The following is a 26,260-nucleotide window of genomic DNA, read 5'->3' as shown; positions in this document are numbered from 1 at the left end:
CACTCTCTCTCCCCCTCTCGTTTGCTCTCTCTCCCCCTCTCGTTTGCTCTCTCTCCCCCTCTCGTTTGCTCTCTCTCCCCCTCTCGTTTGCTCTCTCTCCCCCCTCTCGTTTGCTCTCTCTCCCCCTCTCGTTTGCTCTCTCTCTCCCCCTCTCGTTTGCTCTCTCTCCCCCTCTCGTTTGCTCTCTCTCCCCCTCTCGTTTGCTCTCTCTCCCCCTCTCGTTTGCTCTCTCTCCCCCCTCTCGTTTGCTCTCTCTCCCCCTCTCGTTTGCTCTCTCTCCCCCCTCTCGTTTGCTCTCTCTCCCCCCTCTCGTTTGCTCTCTCTCCCCCTCTCGTTTGCTCTCTCTCCCCCCTCTCGTTTGCTCTCTCTCCCCCTCTCGTTTGCTCTCTCTCCCCCTCTCGTTTGCTCTCTCTCCCCCTCTCGTTTGCTATCTCCCCCCCTCTCTTTTGCTATCTCCCCCCCTCTCTTTTGCTCTCTCTCCACATCTTTTTCTCTCTCCCCCTCTCTATTGCTCTCTCTCCCCCCTCTCTTTTGCTCTCTCTCCCCCTCTCTATTGCTCTCTCTCCCCCTCTCTATTGCTCTCTCTCCCCCTCTCTATTGCTCTGTCTCGACCTCTATATTGCTCTGTCTCGACCTCTATATTGCTCTCTCTCCCCCTCTCTATTGCTCTCTCTCCCCCTCTCTTTTGCTCTCTCTCCACATCTTTCTCTCTCTCTTCCCTCTCTTTTGCTCTCTCTCCACATCTTTCTCTCTCTTCCCTCTCTTTTGCTCTCTCTCCACATCTTTCTCTCTCTTCCCTCTTTTGCTCTCTCTCCACATCTTTCTCTCTTCCCTCTCTTTTGCTCTCTCTCTCCATCCCTCTCTTTTGCTCTCTCTCTCTCTCCATCCCTCTCGTTTGCTCTCTCTCCCCCTCTCGTTTGCTCTCTCTCCCCCTCTCGTTTGCTCTCTCTCCCCCTCTCGTTTGCTCTCTCTCCCCCTCTCGTTTGCTCTCTCTCCCCCTCTCGTTTGCTCTCTCTCCCCCTCTCGTTTGCTCTCTCTCCCCCTCTCGTTTGCTCTCTCTCCCCCTCTCGTTTGCTCTCTCTCCCCCCTCTCGTTTGCTCTCTCTCCCCCCTCTCGTTTGCTCTCTCTCCCCCCTCTCGTTTGCTCTCTCCCCCCTCTCGTTTGCTCTCTCTCCACATCTCTTTTGCTCTCTCTCTATCCCTCTGTTTTGCTCTCTCTCTATCCCTCTGTTTTGCTCTCTCTCTATCCCTCTCTTTTGCTCTCTCTCTATCCCTCTCTTTTGCTCTCTCCCCCTCTCTTTTGCTCTCTCTCCCCCTCTCTTTTGCTCTCTCTCCCCCTCTCGTTTGCTCTCTCTCTCCCCCTCTCGTTTGCTCTCTCTCTCCCCCTCTCGTTTGCTCTCTCTCTCCCCCTCTCGTTTGCTCTCTCTCTCCCCCTCTCGTTTGCTCTCTCTCTCCCCCTCTCGTTTGCTCTCTCTCTCCCCCTCTCGTTTGCTCTCTCTCTCCCCCTCTCGTTTGCTCTCTCTCTCCCCCTCTCGTTTGCTCTCTCTCTCCCCCTCTCGTTTGCTCTCTCTCTATCCCTCTCGTTTGCTCTCTCTCTATCCCTCTCTTTTGCTCTCTCTCTATCCCTCTCTTTTGCTCTCTCCCTCCATCCCTCTCTTTTGCTCTCTCCCTCCATCCCTCTCTTTTGCTCTCTCCCTCCATCCCTCTCTTTTGCTCGCTCCCTCCATCCCTCTCTTTTGCTCGCTCCCTCCATCCCTCTCTTTTGCTCTCTCCCTCCATCCCTCTCTTTTGCTCTCTCCCTCCATCCCTCTCTTTTGCTCTCTCCCTCCATCCCTCTCTTTTGCTCGCTCTCTCCATCCCTCTCTTTTGCTCGCTCTCTCCATCCCTCTCTTTTGCTCGCTCTCTCCATCCCTCTTTTGCTCGCTCTCTCCTTCCCTCTCGTTTGCTCGCTCTCTCCTTCCCTCTCGTTTGCTCGCTCTCTCCTTCCCTCTCGTTTGCTCGCTCTCTCCTTCCCTCTCGTTTGCTCGCTCTCTCCTTCCCTCTCGTTTGCTCTCTCTCTCCTTCCCTCTCGTTTGCTCTCTCTCTCCTTCCCTCTCGTTTGCTCTCTCTCTCCCCCTCTCGTTTGCTCTCTCTCTCCCCCTCTCGTTTGCTCTCTCTCTCCCCCTCTCGTTTGCTCTCTCTCTCCTTCCCTCTCGTTTGCTCTCTCTCTCCTTCCCTCTCGTTTGCTCTCTCTCTCCTTCCCTCTCGTTTGCTCTCTCTCTCCTTCCCTCTCGTTTGCTCTCTCTCTCCTTCCCTCTCGTTTGCTCTCTCTCTCCTTCCCTCTCGTTTGCTCTCTCTCTCCTTCCCTCTCGTTTGCTCTCTCTCTCCTTCCCTCTCGTTTGCTCTCTCTCTCCTTCCCTCTCGTTTGCTCTCTCTCTCCTTCCCTCTCGTTTGCTCTCTCTCTCCTTCCCTCTCGTTTGCTCTCTCTCTCCTTCCCTCTCGTTTGCTCTCTCTCTCCTTCCCTCTCGTTTGCTCTCTCTCTCCTTCCCTCTCGTTTGCTCTCTCTCTCCTTCCCTCTCGTTTGCTCGCTCTCTCCTTCCCTCTCGTTTGCTCGCTCTCTCCTTCCCTCTCGTTTGCTCTCTCTCTCCTTCCCTCTCGTTTGCTCTCTCTCTCCTTCCCTCTCGTTTGCTCTCTCTCTCCTTCCCTCTCGTTTGCTCTCTCTCTCCTTCCCTCTCGTTTGCTCTCTCTCTCCTTCCCTCTCGTTTGCTCTCTCTCTCTCTCCCCCTCTCGTTTGCTCTCTCTCTCCTTCCCTCTCGTTTGCTCTCTCTCTCTCTCCCCCTCTCGTTTGCTCTCTCTCTCTCTCCCCCTCTCGTTTGCTCTCTCTCTCTCTCCCCCTCTCGTTTGCTCTCTCTCTCTCTCCCCCTCTCGTTTGCTCTCTCTCTCTCTCCCCCTCTCGTTTGCTCTCTCTCTCTCTCCCCCTCTCGTTTGCTCTCTCTCTCTCTCCCCCTCTCGTTTGCTCTCTCTCTCCCCCTCTCGTTTGCTCTCTCTCTCCCCCTCTCGTTTGCTCTCTCTCTCCCCCTCTCGTTTGCTCTCTCTCTCCCCCTCTCGTTTGCTCTCTCTCCCTCCTCCTCTCTCTCCCCCCTCTCTTATTTTGCTCTCTCTCCCCCCTCTTATTTTGCCCCCTCTTTTGCTCTCTCTTCCCCTCTTTTGCTTTCTCTCTTTCCCCCTTATTTTCTCTCTTTTGCTCCCTCCCCCCTCTATTTTTCTTTCTCTCTCTCTCTCTCTCTCTCTCTCTCTCTCTCTCTCTCTCTCTCTCTCTCTCTCTCTCTCTCTCTCCTCTCTCTCCCCCCTTTCTTTTGCGTTCTCTCTCTCCCCCCTCTCTTTTGCGTTCTTTCTCTCCCCCCTCTTTTGCGCGCTCTCTCTCTCCCCCCTCTTTTACGCTCTCTCTCCCCCCTCTCTTTTGCGTTCTCTCTCCCCCTCTCTTTTGCGTTCTCTCTCCCCCTCTCTTTTGCGTTCTCTCTCCCCCTCTCGTTTGCTCTCTCTCCCCCTCTCGTTTGCTCTCTCTCCCCCTCTCGTTTGCTCTCTCTCCCCCTCTCGTTTGCTCTCTCTCCCCCTCTCGTTTGCTCTCTCTCCCCCTCTCGTTTGCTCTCTCTCCCCCTCTCGTTTGCTCTCTCTCCCCCTCTCGTTTGCTCTCTCTCCCCCTCTCGTTTGCTCTCTCTCCTTCCCTCTCGTTTGCGCTCTCTCTCCTTCCCTCTCGTTTGCTCTCTCTCTCCTTCCCTCTCGTTTGCTCTCTCTCTCCTTCCCTCTCGTTTGCTCTCTCTCTCCCCCTCTCGTTTGCTCTCTCTCTCCCCCTCTCGTTTGCTCTCTCTCTCTCTCCCCCTCTCGTTTGCTCTCTCTCTCTCTCCCCCTCTCGTTTGCTCTCTCTCTCTCTCTCCCCCTCTCGTTTGCTCTCTCTCTCTCCCCCTCTCGTTTGCTCTCTCTCTCTCCCCCTCTCGTTTGCTCTCTCTCTCTCCCCCTCTCGTTTGCTCTCTCTCTCTCCCCCTCTCGTTTGCTCTCTCTCTCCCCCTCTCGTTTGCTCTCTCTCTCCCCCTCTCGTTTGCTCTCTCTCTCCCCCTCTCGTTTGCTCTCTCTCTCCCCCTCTCGTTTGCTCTCTCTCTCCCCCTCTCGTTTGCTCTCTCTCTCCCCCTCTCGTTTGCTCTCTCTCTCCCCCTCTCGTTTGCTCTCTCTCTCTCCCCCTCTCGTTTGCTCTCTCTCTCTCCCCCTCTCGTTTGCTCTCTCTCTCTCCCCCTCTCGTTTGCTCTCTCTCTCTCCCCCTCTCGTTTGCTCTCTCTCTCTCCCCCTCTCGTTTGCTCTCTCTCTCTCCCCCTCTCGTTTGCTCTCTCTCTCTCCCCCTCTCGTTTGCTCTCTCTCTCTCCCCCTCTCGTTTGCTCTCTCTCCCTCCTCCTCTCTCTTTCCCCTCTCTTATTTTGCTCTCTCTCCCCCCTCTTATTTTGCCCCCTCTTTTGCTCTCTCTTCCCCTCTTTTGCTTTCTCTCTTTCCCCCTTATTTTCTCTCTTTTGCTCCCTCCCCCCTCTATTTTTCTTTCTCTCTCTCTCTCTCTCTCTCTCTCTCTCTCTCTCTCTCTCTCTCTCTCTCTCTCTCTCTCTCTCTCTCTCTCTCTCTCTCTCTCTCTCTCTCTCTCTCTCTCTCTCTCTCTCTCTCCATCCCTCTCTCTCTCTCCATCCCTCTCTCTCTCTCCATCCCTCTCTCTCTCTCCATCCCTCTCGTTTGCTCTCTCTCCCCCTCTCGTTTGCTCTCTCTCCCCCTCTCGTTTGCTCTCTCTCTATCCCTCTCGTTTGCTCTCTCTCTATCCCTCTCGTTTGCTCTCTCTCTATCCCTCTCTTTTGCTCTCTCTCTATCCCTCTCTTTTGCTCTCTCTCTATCCCTCTCGTTTGCTCTCTCTCTATCCCTCTCTTTTGCGCTCTCTCTCTATCCCTCTCTTTTGCGCTCTCTCTCTATCCCTCTCTTTTGCTCTCTCTCTCTATCCCTCTCTTTTGCTCTCTCTCCATCCCTCTCTTTTGCTCTCTCTCCATCCCTCTCTTTTGCTCTCTCTCCCCCTCTCGTTTGCTCTCTCTCTCTCCCCCTCTCGTAAATGCTTCTCTGGGATCCCCTTTGTTCAGAAATAGCAGACATATATGGCTTTGGCATTGCTTTTTGGTAATTAGAAGGCCGCTAAATGCTGCTGCGCACCACACTTGTATTATGCCCAGCAGTGAATGGGTTAATTAGGTAGCTTGCAGGGTTAATTTTAGCTTTAGTCTATAGATTACCCTCCCACCTGACACACATCACGCCCAGATCCCTCCCTAATCCCTCTCAAACAGCTCTCTTCCTTCCCCCACCCCACAATGTTCACCCCATCTTAAAGGGACATGCCACCCAATTTTTTTCTTTTATGATTTAGAAAGAGAATGCAATTTTAAACATCTTTCTAATTTACTTATATTATCAAATTTGTTTTATTCTCTTGATATTCTTTGATGAAAAATCTAGATATGCTCACTAGCTGCTGATTGGTTGCTGCACATAGAAGCATCAGGTGATTGGCTCACCATGTGCATTGCTTTTTCTTCAAATAATCATATTTAAAAAATGATGCAAAATAAATTATTGAAGTAAATTGTAATGTTGTTTAAATTTCTATTCTCTATCTGAATAATGAAAGAAAGATTTTGGGTTTAGTGGCCCTTTAAGTACTGACAGAAAGTCTGCCAGTACTAAAATAAAGGCTTTTTTTTTTTTTCTTCTTCTTTTTTTTTTTTTTATAGTTTCTGCAGTGTAGGATTCCCTACCTCCCCGTCTACCTATTAGTTGCCATCTTAGGTACTGGCAGCTGTCTGCCAGTACCCAGTTTGCAGTAATTTTAACATTTTTTCTGTAGTGTAGCTGCCCCCTATCTCCCCCCTATCTTCCCCCCTCCCTCATTTACCCCCTCCGAGATTATATCTGTCCCTACCATCTTATACCCCTCCCTGCAGCGGTTAGATTTTTCTGTAGCGGTCCTGCCTTCCTCCAGCGATGGGCCGCCCACCCGCCTCCTTCATACTTGGAGTATGGGTAGAGACATATTTTTCACCTTCTGGTAATCCATCACAAGTCTTCCATAGGTGTTGCAAGGTCCTATCCTTTGTCTCCTCTTGTTGGGTAGTTTATATAGTCCTATTACATATCCTCTGCTTTTATGCTATATAATATTCCCCTTAAAAAAAAATATTGATGCAGGTTGGCATAGCACATGTATGCTTTTCGGGATTGCTTACATTGGGTTGTTCGTGCACAGGTTAGTTTTAATGTACTTGTTCCCTTATCTTATGTCTGGTTGCATGCATGCTCCCCTCTTTGCTTATTGCGCTATCTGGATGTCAGGCATCCTCATGCGTTGTTCCAAGAGCTACTTCTGGAGGGTTTTTCCCCCCCTCTCCCTTCAAGAGGTCTTTTAATGGGAATATAACTTTCTTTTTAATGACACGATGAGTCCACAGATCATCTTAATTTCTATAGGGAATACTTCTTCTGCCCTGCAGGAGGCGGCAAAGAGCACCACAGCAAAGCTGTTAGATATCACCTCCCTTCCATACCAACCCAGTCATTCTCTTTGCCTACGTTAGTGCTAGGAAGTGGTAAAGTTAGGTGTTAAGATTCTTCAATCAAGTGTTTATTATTTTTAAAGTGGTGCAAGATTGTGCTACTTTGTCCTAGGGTGTAGCCGTAGTCCATATCAGTCTCTTCAGTAGAGCAGTGGTGGCTTTAGAGCAATGGGAACTGGTGGGACATAATTATCACTGCGCCGCTCATAGATTTTATGCTGCCCTGATTATGAAAGCCTGAGGGGAAATACTCAGTCCTTTTTGTTTCCACAGGCCTATGTGAGGGAGAGGACCTCTCAAGTCGGGTGAGATGCCTTGCTGTCGGGCATTTATCAGGTAAGTGCTGACTTTAATTATTTCTGGGAAAGACATCACTCAGAAAAAGTGAGCACTTTATTTGCTAAGGAGGAAAGAAAGGGCAGTTTTCGTGTAGTAAGCTTTATTTCTCTTGGGACATTTTATTTGTCCTTACTGGAGGAGACTCTTAGACAGCATAGCAGGCACTGGGGCTGAGATTGCTGCTTATTTGATTTTCTATGGCGGTTCCACTTCTCCCGGCGGTTTAACTTGAAAAATACTGAACGGGTGATTGCTAGTTAGAGACGCCCACGAGGGCTGTACTACGGATCATTTAGATTGCTAGAGGGACTTATCTCCTGTGTTGCAGGGCAAATATTTTGAGGTACCTTCCTCAAGAGGTTTTTCTGGTACCAGACCAAGCTTCTGAGATCATTGCTAAACCCAATCAGGCTTGGAACAAGGGTAAACAACCCAAGAAGCCCGCTGCTGCTCCCAAGACAGCATGAAGGGGTGGCCCCCGATCCGGGGCCGGATCTAGTAGGGGGCAGACTTTCTCTCTTTGTGCCGAACCCTTCAGTCCAATCCTCGGCCATCAGTGGCTCAGTGCATGGAGGTAATTGGATTGATGGTGGCGGCGATGGACATCATTCCGTTTGCTCGTTTTCATCTCAGGCCTCTACAACTGAGTATGCTCAGACAGTGGAATGGAGATTATGCAAATTTGTCTCCTCAGATAGATCTGGGACAAGAGATTTTCTTCTTTGGTGGTTGTCGCAGGATCATCTGTCCCAAGGGACGTGCTTCTGCAGACCCTCATGGGTGATAGTGACAACGGACGCCAGTCTTCTAGGATGGGGTGCAGTCTGGAATTCCCTGAGGGCTCAGGGTGTGTGGACTTGGTCAGAGTTCTCTACTTCCCATCAATATTCTGGAGTTGAGAGCAATCCTCAATGCGCTTCAAGCTTGGCCTCAGTTGGCTTCGGCCAAATTCATCCGATTTCAGTCGGACAACATTGCGACTGTGGCTTACATCAATCATTAGGGAGGAACAAGGAGTTCCTTAGCGATGACAGAAGTATCTTGTTATCTGTCAGCAATCTACATCCCAGGGGTGGACAACTGGGAAGCAGATTTTTTGACTAAAAAAGGGGAGTGAACCAGGAGCGCTACAGCTAAAGGTGCTAAAAAATATAAGACAATGTGTTTGATACTTGGAAATATGACAGGACAATAACGTATCTAAAATGAGACACAATTTAATTGACAAAAATAATAACAAGTAAAAACGGACGTCTCCGTAAGTAAAACTTCTTAAGTTGCCGCCATATAAATATTGCAATAGCAGAAAGAGTTCGTGGTGCAAAATAGAAATAGTCCAGTGTACACTTACAATTGCTCTATTCCGTGTTGGTTTGCTAGCAAACAAGGGCTTACCCCAGACCTTCCACTCGATGTTCTCTGTGGGTAAGTTACAGCCGTTAGCGCGATGACGTCCCTTATGTGGGCGCTGTCCCAGACGGGCTCTCTGATTGGACCAAATTCGGAACCAGCCGACAGCGGTAATGGTGACTCTTTTAGCTATGGTATAGCAATCCTCCAGTGACAGATACCTGCTCTTAGTGCTAGATAGCACGCAAGGTACACAATAAAAGCTGTGAGCGGACTTGATTAGGAGTTCAGAGAGTTAGTTGCAAGTCTTTCCAATAGCTAATTATATTAGCGAATTTGCACAATCCTCAGTGAACACTTTGGTAGCTCCAGCTACAAGTAGTAAATCTTAGTGGTTGTTGCAGTACATCAACGCGTTTCTCCCTTTACAGGGCTTTCTCAAGATGAATGATCTGCAACAGGTGTATCTCCATTTAAAGGTATAGCTTGCTTCTCATTGGTTATAACACACCTGGGAGTATTACCTAAGGCGGTCTTTAATATTTAAGATGGTATTGGCAAGCAACTATATAGAGAAGAGTAGTCTCTATCACTAATTTTCACAGAGCTCCCTTAAAAATGATCCCTATAGTTAATATTGTGTCTATTTATACAATTATTTTTATTAAAGTTATGTACTAAAACATTTATTAAAAACAATCAATTAAAAACAATTAATAAGAACATTTATAAAAAACAATAATTAAAAAACAGTAATTAAAAACAGTGAGTACTTGGAGCATAGTAAAGATAGTCATATTGTGGGTCTAAATTAATACTATATGTGTAATATAATAAGGTGCAAAAACGTGCATTACGTAGCTGCTATTAGTCAAATAAAAATGGGGAAATATCTAGTTCAGAATTTAGACCAGCCGGGAACAGAGTGTTATGTTTATAAATCAATTCAGCCTCTTTGATTTTCAAAAATTTTTCTAAATTCCCCCCCCCCTCCAATTCTGCTTAACTTGAAGTATACCCCAATACTTTAAATCTTTGGTATTGCCCTTATGTACAGATTTGAAGTGCCTATATAAATTAGTGTCTACTATTCCCTTCTCAATGCATAATAAGTGTTCTCTTATCCTGTCTTTGATCATACGCTTAGTCTCCCCAAAATAAAACAAATTACATGTGCATTTAAGAATATAAATTACCCCCTTTGTAGTGCATCTAATGCATTGCTTAATAGTGATTTCTTCTCCTGAATTTGGAATGGTAATAACTTTCCTTTTATCACTATGTGTACATGCCTTGCATGAATAGCAAGGAAAGAAACCTGATATTTTTCCCCCTTGTAAATCTTTTTGTATGAAATTTGGTTTCTGATTTGTCTCACGTGAACTAGGCGCAAGTATTGTTTTAAAATTTTTTGTCTTTTTAAAAATTAATCTGGGTTTGTGAGGGAGTGCATCTCCTAATATTGGGTCAGCTTTTAGGATGGCCCAGTGTTTATTTAAAATTCTTCTCATAATGCCATGATCTACATTGTATTCCGTTATAAATGGGACGTCAATTAAATCTGAGTTCTCTTTGGTTGTCTTTTGTTTATATGTGAGGAGGCTCTTTCTATCAGTGTTCCTTGCTCTTGTTACAGCCCTATTGACAACTTCCTCATCGTATCCCTTATCTCTAAATTTTTCGATTAGGGACTCTATTTGGTATTCAAAGTCTGAAGGTCTAGAGCAATTTTTTCTTACTCTTAGACTTTGGCCTACGGGAATGTTGTCTTTCCACTGCTGGAGATGACAACTTTTAAAATGAATAAAACTGTTAGAGTTAACCTCTTTGAAATGTGTTCTTGTTTCTATGTTTTTGTTAATTGCCATAATTTCTAAATCTAGAAAGACAGCCTTATCTTTGCTGTGATTAAAGGTAAATACAAGACCTTTATCATTAGAGTTCATATCCGAGAACAATTTTAAAAGATTTAATTCAGACCCTCTCCATATCAGCAAGACGTCATCTATGTACCGTCTATAGAGCACGAGGTCCGCGCCATAGTTACCCGATTGGAAGAAAGACTCTTCCCAATTGCCAACAAATAAGTTGGCGTAACTTGGCGCGAACCTCGTGCCCATAGCCGTACCTTCTATTTGTAAGTAGAATTTGTTATTATACATGAAGTAATTATTCTTCAATATAAACAAGATACTTTTTAATAAAAAATCTTTTTGTTCTGGTCTCATCTCTGAATCTTCATCTAAATATTTTTTAATAGCTACAATCCCTTTATCATGATCAATTACTGTATAAAGAGAAGTAATATCTCCAGTCACTAGAATAAAGTCATCCTCCCAAACAATTTGTTCCAAAATATTTAGGACCTGGGTGGAATCCCTCAAATATGAGTCCAAATTCCTTACATACTTTTGCAGGAAAGTGTCCACATATTGTGAGAGATTGGAGGATAATGCCCCTATGCCCGAAATAATCGGTCTCCCTGGTGGTTGAGTGAGGTTCTTATGTATTTTCGGAAGGAAGTAGAACACCGGGACCCTAGGATGGATAGGGTCCAGGTATTCCACCTCCCTCTCATTTAAAATTCCTGAGTCTCTACCTTCTCTTATAAGCCTTTTTAAAAGGGCAGCAAACTTGTTAGTAGGATTTAGATCAAGTTTTTTATAGGTTTTATTGTCATTCAATAATCTTAAAGATTCCATATCATAATAACTTGTGTCCATAATCACAATCCTGCCGCCCTTGTCGGCGGGCTTGATGGTTATATTATGGTTCTTTTTCAAATTATCCAAAGTGATGGTCTCTTTTTTTTAGTCAAGTTAGTTTTCATAAATTTTGATGGTTTACTACTCTTTAGATCTTTTAAAACCATTTGTTCAAAAGTTTCAAGGTGAGTTCCCTTAGCGGAGACAGGATTAAATGTCGATTTGGATTTTAGGCTGGTATGGATAAACTTATCCTCTTTTATTTTATCTTTAGTCATGGACATTCTTTCAAGGGGACTTTTCATAAAAAATCTTTTAAGGGTGAGGTTCCTAACAAATTTCTTTATATGGATATGCGTATTGAATTTGTTTAATCTAACACTCGGGGCAAAAGAGAGACCATAGCTCAAAATATTTGTTTCCTCATCTTGTAGTGTAGTATTACTGATATTAAAAACTCCATTTATCTTTATCTCCCTCTCTTTGCCTCTTGTGCTGATCCCACTCCCTCTTGTTCCTCTAGAGGTCTTTTTTCTTCTCCATTCCAAATTCAGGAGAAGAAATCACTATTAAGCAATGCATTAGAGGCACTACAAAGGGGGTAATTTATATTCTTAAATACACATGTAATTTGTTTTATTTTGGGGAGACTAAGCGTATGATCAAAGACAGGATAAGAGAACACTTATTATGCATTGAGAAGGGAATAGTAGACACTACTCTTCTCTATATAGTTGCTTGCCAATACCATCTTAAATATTAAAGACCGCCTTAGGTAATACTCCCAGGTGTGTTATAACCAATGAGAAGCAAGCTATACCTTTAAATGGAGATACACCTGTTGCAGATCATTCATCTTGAGAAAGCCCTGTAAAGGGAGAAACGCGTTGATGTACTGCAACAACCACTAAGATTTACTACTTGTAGCTGGAGCTACCAAAGTGTTCACTGAGGATTGTGCAAATTCGCTAATATAATTAGCTATTGGAAAGACTTGCAACTAACTCTCTGAACTCCTAATCAAGTCCGCTCACAGCTTTTATTGTGTACCTTGCGTGCTATCTAGCACTAAGAGCAGGTATCTGTCACTGGAGGATTGCTATACCATAGCTAAAAGAGTCACCATTACCGCTGTTGGCTGGTTCCGAATTTGGTCCAATCAGAGAGCCCGTCTGGGACAGCGCCCACATAAGGGACGTCATCGCGCTAACGGCTGTAACTTACCCACAGAGAACATCGAGTGGAAGGTCTGGGGTAAGCCCTTGTTTGCTAGCAAACCAACATGGAATAGAGCAATTGTAAGTGTACACTGGACTATTTCTATTTTGCGCCACGAACTCTTTCTGCTATTGCAATATTTATATGGCGGCAACTTAAGAAGTTTTACTTACGGAGACGTCCGTTTTTACTTGTTATTATTTTTGTCAATTAAATTGTGTCTCATTTTAGATACGTTATTGTCCTGTCATATTTCCAAGTATCAAACACATTGTCTTATATTTTCTCCAACATAGGTGTGTCCGGTCCACGGCGTCATCCTTACTTGTGGGATATTCTCTTCCCCAACAGGAAATGGCAAAGAGCCCAGCAAAGCTGGTCACATGATCCCTCCTAGGCTCCGCCTACCCCAGTCATTCTCTTTGCCGTTGTACAGGCAACATCTCCACGGAGATGGCTTAGAGTTTTTTAGTGTTTAACTGTAGTTTTTTATTATTCAATCAAGAGTTTGTTATTTTGAAATAGTGCTGGTATGTACTATTTACTCAGAAACAGAAAAGAGATGAAGATTTCTGTTTGTATGAGGAAAATGATTTTAGCAACCGTAACTAAAATCCATGGCTGTTCCACACAGGACTGTTGAGAGCAATTAACTTCAGTTGGGGGAACAGTGTGCAGTCTCTTGCTGCTTGAGGTATGACACATTCTAACAAGACGATGTAATGCTGGAAGCTGTCATTTTCCCTATGGGATCCGGTAAGCCATATTTATTACGATCGTAAATAAGGGCTTTACAAGGGCTTATTTAGACTGTAGACTTTTCTGGGCTAAATCGATTTATTATTAGCACATATTTAGCCTTGAGGAATCATTTTATCTGGGTATTTTGATATAATAATATCGGCAGGCACTGTATTAGACACCTTATTTCTTAGGGGCTTTCCCAAAGCATAAGCAGAGTCTCATTTTCGCGCCGGTGTGGCGCACTTGTTTTTGAGAGGCATGGCATGCAGTCGCATGTGAGAGGAGCTCTGATACTTAGAAAAGACTTTCTGAAGGCGTCACTTGGTATCGTATTCCCCTTTGGGCTTGGTTGGGTCTCAGCAAAGCAGATACCAGGGACTGTAAAGGGGTTAAAGCTTATAACGGCTCCGGTTCCGTTATTTTAAGGGTTAAAGCTTCCAAATTTGGTGTGCAATATTTTTAAGGCTTTAAGACACTGTGGTGAAAATTTGGTGATTTTTGAACAATTCCTTCATGTTTTTTCGCAATTGCAGTAACAAAGTGTGTTCAGTTTAAAATTTAAAGTGACAGTAACGGTTTTATTTTAAAACGTTTTTTGTACTTTCTTATCAAGTTTATGCCTGTTTAACATGTCTGAACTACCAGATAGACTGTGTTCTGAATGTGGGGAAGCCAGAATTCCTATTCATTTAAATAAATGTGATTTATGTGATAATGACAATGATGCCCAAGATGATTCCTCAAGTGAGGGGAGTAAGCATGGTACTGCATCATTCCCTCCTTCGTCTACACGAGTCTTGCCCACTCAGGAGGCCCCTAGTACATCTAGCGCGCCAATACTCCTTACTATGCAACAATTAACGGCTGTAATGGATAATTCTGTCAAAAACATTTTAGCCAAAATGAACCCTTGTCAGCGTAAGCGTGGCTGCTCTGTTTTAGTTACAGAAGAGCATGACGACGCTGATATTAATATCTCTGAAGGGCCCCTAATCCAATTTGAGGGGGCCAGGGAGGTTTTGTCTGAGGGAGAAATTACTGATTCAGGGAACATTTCTCATCAGGCTGAATCTGATGTGATTACATTTAAATTTAAGTTGGAACATCTCCGCATTTTGCTTAAGGAGGTATTATCCACTCTGGATGATTGTGAAAAGTTGGTCATTCCAGAGAAACTATGTAAAATGGACAAGTTCCTAGAGGTGCCGGGGCTCCCAGAAGTTTTTCCTATACCCAAGCGGGTGGCGGACATTGTTAATAAAGAATGGGAAAGGCCCGGTATTCCTTTCGTCCCTCCCCCCATATTTAAAAAATTGTTTCCTATGGTCGACCCCAGAAAGGACTTATGGCAGTCAGTCCCCAAGGTCGAGGGAGCGGTTTCTACTTTAAACAAACGCACCACTATACCCATAGAGGATAGTTGTGCTTTCAAAGATCCTATGGATAAAAAATTAGAAGGTTTGCTTAAAAAGATGTTTGTTCAGCAGGGTTACCTTCTACAACCCATTTCATGCATTGTCCCTGTCACTACAGCTGCATATTTCTGGTTTGATGAACTGATTAAGGTGCTCGATAGTGATTCTCCTCCTTATGAGGAGATTATGGACAGAATCAATGCTCTCAAATTGGCTAATTCTTTCACTCTAGACGCCACTTTGCAAGTGGCTAGGTTAGCGGCTAAGAATTCTGGGTTTGCTATTGTGGCGCGCAGAGCGCTTTGGTTGAAATCTTGGTCGGCTGATGCGTCTTCCAAGAACAAGTTACTAAACATTCCTTTCAAGGGGAAAACGCTGTTTGGCCCTGACTTGAAAGAGATTATCTCTGATATCACTGGGGGTAAGGGCCACGCCCTTCCTCAGGATAGGCCTTTCAAGGCAAAAAATAGACCTAATTTTCGTCCCTTTCGTAAAAACGGACCAGCCCAAAGTGCTACGTCCTCTAAGCAAGAGGGTAATACTTCTCAAGCCAAGCCAGCTTGGAGACCAATGCTAGGCTGGAACAAGGGAAAGCAGGCCAAGAAACCTGTCACTGCTACCAAGACAGCATGAAATATTGGCCCCCGATCCGGGACCGGATCTGGTGGGGGGCAGACTCTCTCTCTTCGCTCAGGCTTGGGCAAGAGATGTTCTGGATCCTTGGGCGCTAGAAATAGTCTCCCAGGGTTATCTTCTGGAATTCAAGGGACTTCCCCCAAGGGGGAGGTTCCACAGGTCTCAGTTGTCTTCAGACCACATAAAAAGACGGGCGTTCTTACATTGTGTAGAAGACCTGTTAAAAATGGGAGTGATTCATCCTGTTCCATTAAGAGAACAAGGGATGGGGTTCTACTCCAATCTGTTCATAGTTCCCAAAAAAGAGGGAACGTTCAGACCAATCTTAGATCTCAAGATCTTAAACAAGTTTCTCAAGGTCCCATCGTTCAAGATGGAAACCATTCGAACTATCCTTCCTTCCATCCAGGAAGGTCAATTCATGACCACGGTGGATTTAAAGGATGCGTATCTACATATTCCTATCCACAAGGAACATCATCGGTTCCTAAGGTTTGCATTCCTGGACAAGCATTACCAGTTTGTGGCGCTTCCTTTCGGATTAGCCACTGCTCCAAGGATTTTCACAAAGGTACTAGGGTCCCTTCTAGCGGTACTAAGACCAAGGGGCATTGCAGTAGTACCTTACCTGGACGACATTCTGATTCAAGCGTCGTCCTTCCTTCGAGCAAAGGCTCACACGGACATCGTCCTGGCCTTTCTCAGATCTCACGGCTGGAAAGTGAACGTGGAAAAGAGTTCTCTATCCCCGTCAACAAGGGTTCCCTTCTTGGGAACAATTATAGACTCCTCAGAAATGAGGATTTTTCTAACAGAGGCCAGAAAGACAAAACTTCTGGACTCTTGTCGGATACTTCATTCCGTTCCTCTTCCTTCCGTAGCTCAGTGCATGGAAGTGATCGGGTTGATGGTAGCGGCAATGGACATAGTTCCTTTTGCGCGCATTCATCTAAGACCATTACAACTGTGCATGCTCAGTCAGTGGAATGGGGACTATACAGACTTGTCTCCAAAGATACAAGTAAATCAGAGGACCAGAGACTCACTCCGTTGGTGGCTGTCCCTGGACAACCTGTCACGAGGGATGACATTCCGCAGACCAGAGTGGGTCATTGTCACGACCGACGCCAGTCTGATGGGCTGGGGCGCGGTCTGGGGATCCCTGAAAGCTCAGGGTCTTTGGTCTCGGGAAGAATCTCTTCTACCGTTAAATATTCTGGAACTGAGAGCGATATTCAATGCTCTCAAGGCTTGGCCTCAGTTAGCGAGGACCAAGTTCATACGGTTTCAATCAGACAACATGACGACTGTTGCGTACATCAACCATCGGGGGGGAACAAGGAGTTCCCTAGCAATGGAAGAAGTGACCAAGATTATTCTATGGGCGGAGTCTCACTCCTGCCACCTGTCTGCTATCCACATCCCGGGAGTGGAAAATTGGGAAGCGGATTTTCTGAGTCGTCAGACATTGCATCCGGGGGAGTGGGCACTCCATCCGGAAATCTTTGCCCAAGTCACTCAACTGTGGGGCATTCCAGACAGGGATCTGATGGCCTCTCGTCAGAACTTCAAAGTTCCTTGCTACGGGTCCAGATCCAGGGATCCCAAGGCGGCTCTAGTGGATGCACTAGTAGCACCTTGGACCTTCAAACTAGCTTATGTGTTCCCGCCGTTTCCTCTCATCCCCAGGCTGGTAGCCAGGATCAATCAGGAGAGGGCGTCGGTGATCTTGATAGCTCCTGCGTGGCCACGCAGGACTTGGTATGCAGATCTGGTGAATATGTCATCGGCTCCACCTTGGAAGCTACCTTTGAGACGAGACCTTCTTGTTCAGGGTCCGTTCGAACATCCGAATCTGGTTTCACTCCAGCTGACTGCTTGGAGATTGAACGCTTGATTTTATCGAAGCGAGGTTTCTCAGATTCGGTTATCGATACTCTTGTTCAGGCCAGAAAGCCTGTAACTAGAAAGATTTACCACAAAATTTGGAAAAAATATATCTGTTGGTGTGAATCTAAAGGATTCCCTTGGGACAAGGTTAAGATTCCTAGGATTCTATCCTTCCTTCAAGAAGGATTGGAAAAAGGATTATCGGCAAGTTCCCTGAAGGGACAGATTTCTGCCTTGTCGGTGTTACTTCACAAAAAACTGGCAGCTGTGCCAGATGTTCAAGCCTTTGTTCAGGCTCTGGTTAGAATCAAGCCTGTTTACAAACCTTTGACTCCTCCTTGGAGTCTCAATTTAGTTCTTTCAGTTCTTCAGGGGGTTCCGTTTGAACCCTTACATTCCGTTGATATTAAGTTATTATCTTGGAAAGTTTTGTTTTTAGTTGCAATTTCTTCTGCTAGAAGAGTTTCAGAATTATCTGCTCTGCAGTGTTCTCCTCCTTATCTGGTGTTCCATGCAGATAAGGTGGTTTTACGTACTAAACCTGGTTTTCTTCCAAAAGTTGTTTCTAACAAAAACATTAACCAGGAGATTATCGTACCTTCTCTGTGTCCGAAACCAGTTTCAAAGAAGGAACGTTTGTTGCACAATTTGGATGTTGTCCGCGCTCTAAAATTCTATTTAGATGCTACAAAGGATTTTAGACAAACATCTTCCTTGTTTGTTGTTTATTCAGGTAAAAGGAGAGGTCAAAAAGCAACTTCTACCTCTCTCTCTTTTTGGATTAAAAGCATCATCAGATTGGCTTACGAGACTGCCGGACGGCAGCCTCCCGAAAGAATCACAGCTCATTCCACTAGGGCTGTTGCTTCCACATGGGCCTTCAAGAACGAGGCTTCTGTTGATCAGATATGTAGGGCAGCGACTTGGTCTTCACTGCACACTTTTACCAAATTTTACAAGTTTGATACTTTTGCTTCTTCTGAGGCTATTTTTGGGAGAAAGGTTTTGCAAGCCGTGGTGCCTTCCATTTAGGTGACCTGATTTGCTCCCTCCCTTCATCCGTGTCCTAAAGCTTTGGTATTGGTTCCCACAAGTAAGGATGACGCCGTGGACCGGACACACCTATGTTGGAGAAAACAGAATTTATGTTTACCTGATAAATTTCTTTCTCCAACGGTGTGTCCGGTCCACGGCCCGCCCTGGTTTTTTAATCAGGTCTGATAATTTATTTTCTTTAACTACAGTCACCACGGTACCATATGGTTTCTCCTATGCTATTATTCCTCCTTAACGTCGGTCGAATGACTGGGGTAGGCGGAGCCTAGGAGGGATCATGTGACCAGCTTTGCTGGGCTCTTTGCCATTTCCTGTTGGGGAAGAGAATATCCCACAAGTAAGGATGACGCCGTGGACCGGACACACCGTTGGAGAAAGAAATTTATCAGGTAAACATAAATTCTGTTTTTTAGCACCTTTAGCTGTAGCGCTCCTGGTTCACTCCCCTTTTTTAGTCATTTCACTTACCTATTTTGGGAAAACATAGGTATTCTCAGGAGTTTGGTGTGTTCACCCTGCGCTCACTGGTTTTAATATCTTTTGAAGCAGATTTTTTGAGCAGACAGACGTTTCATCCGGGGGAATGGGAACTCAATCCGGAGGTCTTTGCCACCCTGATTCTCAGGTGGGGCAGACCGGAATTGGATCTGATGACATCTCGTCAGAATGCCCAACTCCCGAGATACGGATCCAGGTCCAGGGATCCTCAGGCCGAACTGATAGATGCCTTGGCAGTGCCTTGGTCGTTCAACCTAGCTTATGTGTTTCCACCGTTTGCTCTCCTTCCCCGGATGATTGCACGGATCAGACAGGAGAGGGCTTCGGTGATTCTAATCGCTCCTGTGTGGCCTCGCAGGACTTGGTATTCCGATCTGGTGGACATGTCCTTTCTGCCGCCGTGGAAGCTTCCATTGAGGCAGGACCTTCTCATTCAGGGACCCTTCCATCATCCGAATCTAATTTCTCTTGCAAGATGTATCCAGTCCACGGATTCATCCTTTACTTGTGGGATATTCTCCTTCCCTACAGGAAGTGGCAAAGAGAGCACACAGCAGAGCTGTCCATATAGCTCCCCCTCTAGCTCCACCCCCAAGTCATTCTCTTTGCCAGCTCTAAGCACTAGGGTCTCTAGGAGACCAGAGATTCTCTTCTCTGGTGGTTGTCTCAGGATCACCTTTCTCAGGGAATATGTTTCCGCAGACCAGAGTGGATCGTTTTAACGACCGACGCCAGTCTGTTAGGCTGGGGTGCGTTCTGGGACTCCCTGAAAGCTCAGGGCTTATGGTCTCGGGAAGAAAAGCTTCTCCCGATAAACATTCTGGAACTGAGGGCGATATTCAACGCTCTTCAGGCATGGCCTCAACTAGCTGCGGCCAAATCATCAGATTTCAGTTGGACAACATCACGACTGTAGCTTACGTCAATCATCAGGGGGGAACAAAGAGTTCCCTAGCGATGACCGAAGTAACCAAAATAATAAGGTGGGCGGAGGATCACTCCTGCCAGCTCTCAGCAATTCACATCCCAGGAGTAGACAACTGGGAGGCGGATTTCCTAAGTCGTCAGACTTTTCACCCGGGGGAGTGGGAACTCCACCCGGAGGTGTTTGCCCAGCTGACTCAGCTATGGGGCACTCCAGAGTTGGATCTGATGGCTTCCCGTCAGAACACCAGACTTCCTCTCTACGGGTCCAGGTCCCGGGACCCCAAGGCGGTATTGATAGATGCTCTAGCAGCGCCTTGGTCCTTCAATCTGGCTTATGTTTTTCCACCGTTTCCCCTTCTCCCTCGTCTGGTCGCCAGAATCAAGCAGGAGAAGGCTTCGGTGATTCTGATAGCGCCTGCGTGGCCACGCAGGACTTGGTATGCAGACCTAGTGGACATGTCATCTGTCCCACCATGGACACTGCCAATGAGGCAGGATCTTCTAATACAGGGTCCGTTCAAGCATCCAAATCTAGTTTCTCTACGTCTGACTGCTTGGAGATTGAACGCTTAATTCTATCAAAGCGTGGTTTCTCTGAGTCGGTTATAGATACTCTGATTCAGGCTAGAAAGCCTGTCACCAGGAAAATCTACCATAAGATATGGCGGAAATATCTGGGTTGGTGTGAATCCAAGGGTTACTCGTGGAGTAAGATTAGGATTCCCAGGATATTGTCTTTCCTCCAAGAAGGATTGGAGAAAGGATTGTCAGCTAGTTCCTTAAAGGGACAGATATCTGCTCTGTCTATCCTTTTACACAAGCCTGGCAGAGATACCAGACGTTCAAGCGTTTGCTAAGGCTTTAGTCAGAATCAAGCCTGTCTATAAACCTGTGGCTCCGCCATGGAGTCTAAATCTAGTTCTTTCAGTTCTTCAAGGGGTTCCGTTTGAACCTTTACATTCCATAGATATTAAGTTGTTATCTTGGAAAGTTTTGTTTTTGGTAGCTATCTCTTCTGCTCGAAGAGTCTCAGAATTATCTGCCTTACAGTGTGATAAACCTTACCTGGTGTTCCACGCAGATAAGGTAGTTTTGTCCTAAAGCTTTGATATTGGTATCCCACAAGTAAAGGATGAATCTGTGGACTGGATACACCTTGCAAGAGAAAACAGAATTTATGCTTACCTGATAAATTACTTTCTCTTGCGGTGTATCCAGTCAACAGCCCGCCCTGACATTTAAGTCAGTTAAATTTTTTTTGTTTAAACTACAGTCACCACTGCACCCTATAGTTTCTCCTTTTTCTTCCTAACCTTTGGTCGAATGACTGGGGGGTGGAGCTAGAGGGGGAGCATTATGGACAGCTCTGCTGTGTGCTCTCTTTGCCACTTCCTGTAGGGAAGGAGAATATCCCACAAGTAAAGGATGAATCCGTGGACTGGATACACCGCAACAGAAAGTAATTCATCAGGTAAGCATAAATTCTGTTTTCTCTGCAGCTGACTGCTTGGAGATTGAACTCTTGATTTTATCTAAGCGGGGGTTCTCTGATGCGGTCATTGATGCCTTGATTCAGACACGGAAGCCTGTTACTAGAAAGACTTACTATAAGATATGGCGTAAATATCTTTATTGGTGTGAATCCAAGGGCTACTCATGGGGTAGGGTTAGGATTCCCAGGATTTTATCTTTTCTCCAAGAAGGATTGGAGAAAGGGTTGTCAGCAAGTTCCTTAAAGGGACAGATTTCTGCTTTGTCTATTTTATTACACAAGCGTCTCGCAGAGGTTCCAGATGTTCAATCTTTTTGTCAGGCCCTGACTAGAATCCGGCCTGTGTTTAGGCCAATTGCTCCTCCTTGGTGTTTGAATTTAGTTCTTAATGTTCTTCAAGGGGTTCCGTTTGAACCCATGCATTCCATAGATAAGTTATTATCTTGGAAAGTTTTATTTTTGGTTGCTATTTCTTCTGCTCGCAGAGTTTCTGAGCTTTCGGCTTTACAATGTGATTCTCCTTATCTTATTTTCCATGCTGATAAGGTGGTGTTACGTACCAAACCTGGTTTTCTTCCTAAGGTTGTTTCTAACAAGAATATTAATCAGGAAATTGCTTTTCCTTCCTTGTGTCCTAACCCTTCTTCTAAGAAGGAGCGTCTGTTACATAATTTGGACGTAGTCCGTGCCTTGAAGTTCTACTTGCAGGCGACTAAGGATTTTCGTCAAACATCTTCTTTATTCTTTGTTTTTGCTGGGAAACGTAGGGGTCAGAAAGCTACGGCTACCTCTTTCTTTTTGGCTGAAGAGTATCATCCGTGTTGCATATGAGACTGCCGGACAGCAGCCTCCAGAACGAATTACGGCTCATTCTACTAGGGCTGTGGCTTCCTCATGGGCATTTAAAAAATGATGCTTCTGTTGAACAGATTTGCAAGGCTGCAACTTGGTCGTCTCTTCACACTTTTTCCAAATTTGATACTTTTGCTTCATCTGAGGCTGTTTTTGGGAGAAAGGTTCTTCAAGCAGTAGTGCCTTCCGTTTAGGTTCCTGTCTTGTCCCTCCCTTTCATCCGTGGCCTATAGTTTTGGTATTGTATCCCATAAGTAAGGATGAAATCCGTGGACTCGTCATATCTTGTAAAAGAAAAGGAAATTTATGCTTACCTGATAAATTTATTTTTTTACGATATGACGAGTCCACGTCCCACCCTGTTATTTTTCTAAAGACAGGTTTTTATTTTTGTTAAACTTCAGTCACCTCTTTTCCTTGGCTTTTCCTTTCTCTTCCTAACTTCGGTCGAATGACTGGAGGGGGAGGGAAGGGAGGGGCTATATATGCAGCTCTGCTGTGGAGCTCTTTGCCTCCTCCTGCTGACCAGGAGGCGATATCCCATAAGTAAGGATGAAATCCGTGGACTCATATCGTAAAAGAAATAAATTTATCAGGTAAGCATAAATTTCCTTATTTCCACCAGAGGGTTACTGCACGGTTTCGCATGTCCCTATCTTTGGCGTTGGCGCACTTGCATCTTCCTGATTGCAAAGAGTTCATCTGTGTCCTCTTAACCTGGGTGCGTCAAGTGAGGGGTCGAATATTTCGGATCTTTCCTCTGGGGAAGCGGTTTCCTCTGAGGCTTCAGGGGTGAAGCCTTCAGGGTCGGGGCCTTTGGATGCCCCGTCGGACGTGAGTTTTGCCTTCAGATTCAGACTGGCGCGCCTGCGTGTACTACTGAGGCAGGTGTTGGCGGTTCTGACTCGTCAGCGAATCCTCATTCTTCTGAATCAGATGGCGAACCGCGCTAGATGAGTGGAGGGATGGGGATCCTACTCCTAATCATCTCTTGTTTGTGTATCTAATCCCAGTTCTGAGCTCTTGAGGAATCCGGTCTCTGACAGGCTGATCCTGTTGGTGTTTCCATTCCTTTTTGGCGTTCACGTATGGGTGCTGCCTACTTTCTTTTTGATCCGGTTTGGATGTGTTTTATTTCTTCCTTTTCAGAGCTTGAGACTGTTGTAGACTTTTCCTTAAAGTTTTTTTCCTTCTCTGGGATTTGTACACTTGGACATAGCCTGCTGTAAACTACATAGGAGGATAACTCCACAACATGGTGGTCTTTCATATTATTTTTTATTATCGCCATAGTCTAGCACTGTACATAAGTGGAAATCTAGTATATTCATATAGGTAGGATAAAATGTAGGTATATTCTTCCACACTGCCAAGGAGGGGCAAGGGGAGGGTCTGAACATATCACTCTGCCTTGGCCGCGGACAGAGCAAGCTAAACATATACCATGGCCCCTACTAAGGCCAAAATCATGTGTGTACCCATTACCTTTCCAAGGAACTATGTACAGTATGAACTATCCTTAATAACTAAGTCGGTGAATTTATATAGATAAATGACCACAAAACTCTTTCAGCAATACAGTGTAGTCAAGATAGGCATAGAGGCACTGATAAATATCATTGTTGCTTGAGGTTGCCTATAGAACCCACCTAAGCTTTCTATATGTCTTAAGTAATAAACTCCCCCCCAAGGGCATAAAATTAATATCAGGCATCAATTTATACCGTTATGGAGCTTTAGGGCTTTTTCAGCAATCACTCTGCATATTTAAAAGAACAGTAACAATGGACTGGGTAATAAACGTCAATAAACAGTCATTGCATCAAATGTGGTAACCCAGAAACAAGGCACATGCCCCAGGTAAGCTCCATGGAACGAAAGAATAGGGTTTGTATATGCAACTAGGGAAGATGATAGCTAAAAAAGGAGGCCACTTACATGAGTCACAAAACAAATATTTCAGGCTTTGAGGCCGTCATTATGTTATAGGATTTTTAGCGCTCAATAGGTAGTCACAGCAATGGGGGCATTTCTACCCTATGCCAGATCTATAGAGACAGTTCCACAGTAGGTTGAGGACAAGCGTTTTTTGTTTGCAATAGTCTCTATCATGTATCTCAAACAGCCTTGCAGTGTCCATTTGCTGACCGTACATAACTTTCCGTGGGTTAGTAGAGATCACATTCCCCTGCCGGGTAGCTGAATTGGAGAGGTCTACTATGGACTTCTGCAGCTCCCACCTTATGATATCTCCTTCCTCTGGCTTGGGTTTACATGTGGGTTGCGAGGGTAGCATGGTACCTAACGGCATTATCTGCGGACATGGGGTATCCCTCACCTCAGTAGTTGCTTCCTGCACCCCAAGGCTGAGCAATGGACTGCGGGTCAGGACATCTCACTGTTGCGCAGCAATAATTTTATCTGCCCTCTCGCAGAACTTCCTTTCAAAGTCTGTCATAAGTTTAAAAAATAATGCGCTCAACTCCTCCATAATCTGGGCCTTGTGTAAGCGTGTGATACACTACGCACTTACTTGCTGATCCAAAATGGCGGTTCGTGCTAGGCGTCGTCTAGGCCTTCAATCGGCTATCCTCAGTCTCCTTCCTCCTCCCAGCTGTTTGTCGCTCCAGCTTGTGTCCCTTGTCAGGGCAGTCAAGTATGAGAGACCCACCGATGCGGTAAGTGTTGATGCGGAAAGTGTCGCTAGAAGGTGCCAGGAGAGGTACTGCTCATGGGGCTATTACCCAAGTGACCGGTCTGACGCCCATGTCCTCGCCACTAATACTCTGGGTGACCTTCCGCTGCTCAGTAAATGACACCATCTGCCCTCCGACACAAACGGCTAGGCCATTGCATCCATTGAAAGCGGGAGGAGAGGCCACCGTTGCTGTGTCAGTCCTGACTTGTAGGCCCGGTACCGTAATGTGACCGAAGTCAGCCGGCACTTGCAAGTCTCTTATTCTGAGCAATTAAAAGCCTAGCTGCTCTCCAGATTGCAGGCAAGGCGAAATTCTATCCTTTGAAGGCTAAATTATGGCCTTTTGCTATTTTATCTGCATATATGGCAGGAGCTATGTATAAACACGTCTTCTCCAACAGCTAGCTAGCTCCGCACCCCTTCTCTGGGATTTGATACTGGCTATTATATAGTCGTGATTGATGTTGCTTCTGGCGGAAGTTAAAAAAAAAAAAAGTGTTTTTTGTTGTGGTTTTTTTTAATGAAGACAATGTTTTAGCCTCAGAGCTTGTTTGTCTTTTTTTTTAGTCTAGCCCTGCTAGGGTTTAGAACTTGCAGTTAACCCTTGACCAGTTCTATCGTAGCCTGGACATCAGGCTGGTCCTGATTGGGTATTAGTTCTCTCTGTTCTTTTGAGGTTTATATCAGACACGTATCCTCGACAACAGGCTAGTAGCCCTGTTTGGGTACTAGGTTTGTTTACTTCTTGTTTAGAGGTTATTTTCTTGTTTTCTACAAACTATAGGAGACCCTTCTATCCTAGATATCAGGCTAGTCCTAGTTTATTTCGTCCTGGTGGGGCGTCTGATGTTTGGTCACTCCTATGTGTCTTGTCCCTGCATAGCTAGCATAGTTAGCTGGGTTAACGAATCCTGCTATGGCAGTATATTTGTAGTGCCTGAAGTCCTTTGGACAGGAGCTAGGGTTCTCCCTTTCGGAGATCAGATGACTCATGGAGATATTCAGCACCTGGTGTAGAAGGTGATTAATTTCCCTTCTATTGGTACTCCATTGCGGATTGAATTGTCCTATTTTGTTTCCTATCTCCTTAATCAGTGCTTCCTTTCTGAAGATTGCTGTATTTTTTGCTTCCCCTTGCCTTTTGGAGAAGGTCTTCCTGTCATCTAGTTGAGGAGTCCCGGTTCTTAGGGACCATTTTTTTCTTACAGTATCCTCTTTGGGATCCTGTATACAGTACTTGGAGATCTGGGGGATTATTATGCAGTCTCTTTTGCCGTCGCCTGACAGTGTCAGAATGCTCGTTCATTCGTCAATTCCTTCAGGGGGTTGATCCTGTTTGGATCTTTAGAGACTGTCTTTTTTCTGTCATTTTCTCTCATACAATTAATTTCTTGTTTGAGTTCTGATCTTTTTTGGGTCCTGCCTTTGTCTTCGGACTTTGTGGGTGTTATCCTTGAAGCCCTTTGGGGCTGAGAGGTCAGTCACTGGGATACAGCATGAGAGATCAGAGTTCAAGACCACATGAGGGCATGACAGTGGTTACATCAACTCATGTGCAATTTCATTACAGAGGGGGTAACTTTGTGGTTGTTCTGCAAAGTTTCTTGATCTGGTTCTGGGGGGGTCCGGTTTTTAACCTAGTCCTTGTCTTTTGACTTGGCATTTTGGTGACTCTGTTTTCCAGATTTCCATCAACTTTGGATCTGTCCGGCATCCGGTAGCAGGTAATGTTTTCCCGGCCTTGGGGAAATCTCTTTTTTTCTACTGGGGCGGCTATTCTCTCTTTGGAGAAATGGAGGAAGTTTTCCTGGGAATTTCTCTACTGGAGTCTTCCTA

General features: G+C 45.4%; 1 protein-coding gene across 1 annotated transcript in view; it reads left to right on the top strand.

The window, feature by feature from the left end:
- CDAN1 (codanin 1) overlaps positions 1-26,260 on the top strand; it is a 380,174-nt gene that overhangs the window by 145,967 nt on the left and 207,947 nt on the right. The gene's annotated exons all lie outside the window — the stretch shown is intronic.

This window comes from Bombina bombina, chromosome 1 (assembly GCF_027579735.1).
Source record: "Bombina bombina isolate aBomBom1 chromosome 1, aBomBom1.pri, whole genome shotgun sequence".
NCBI classification, from domain to species: domain Eukaryota; kingdom Metazoa; phylum Chordata; class Amphibia; order Anura; family Bombinatoridae; genus Bombina; species Bombina bombina.
The sequence above is the reverse complement of the archived record's forward strand: the minus strand, read 5'-3'. Positions and strand labels throughout refer to the sequence as shown.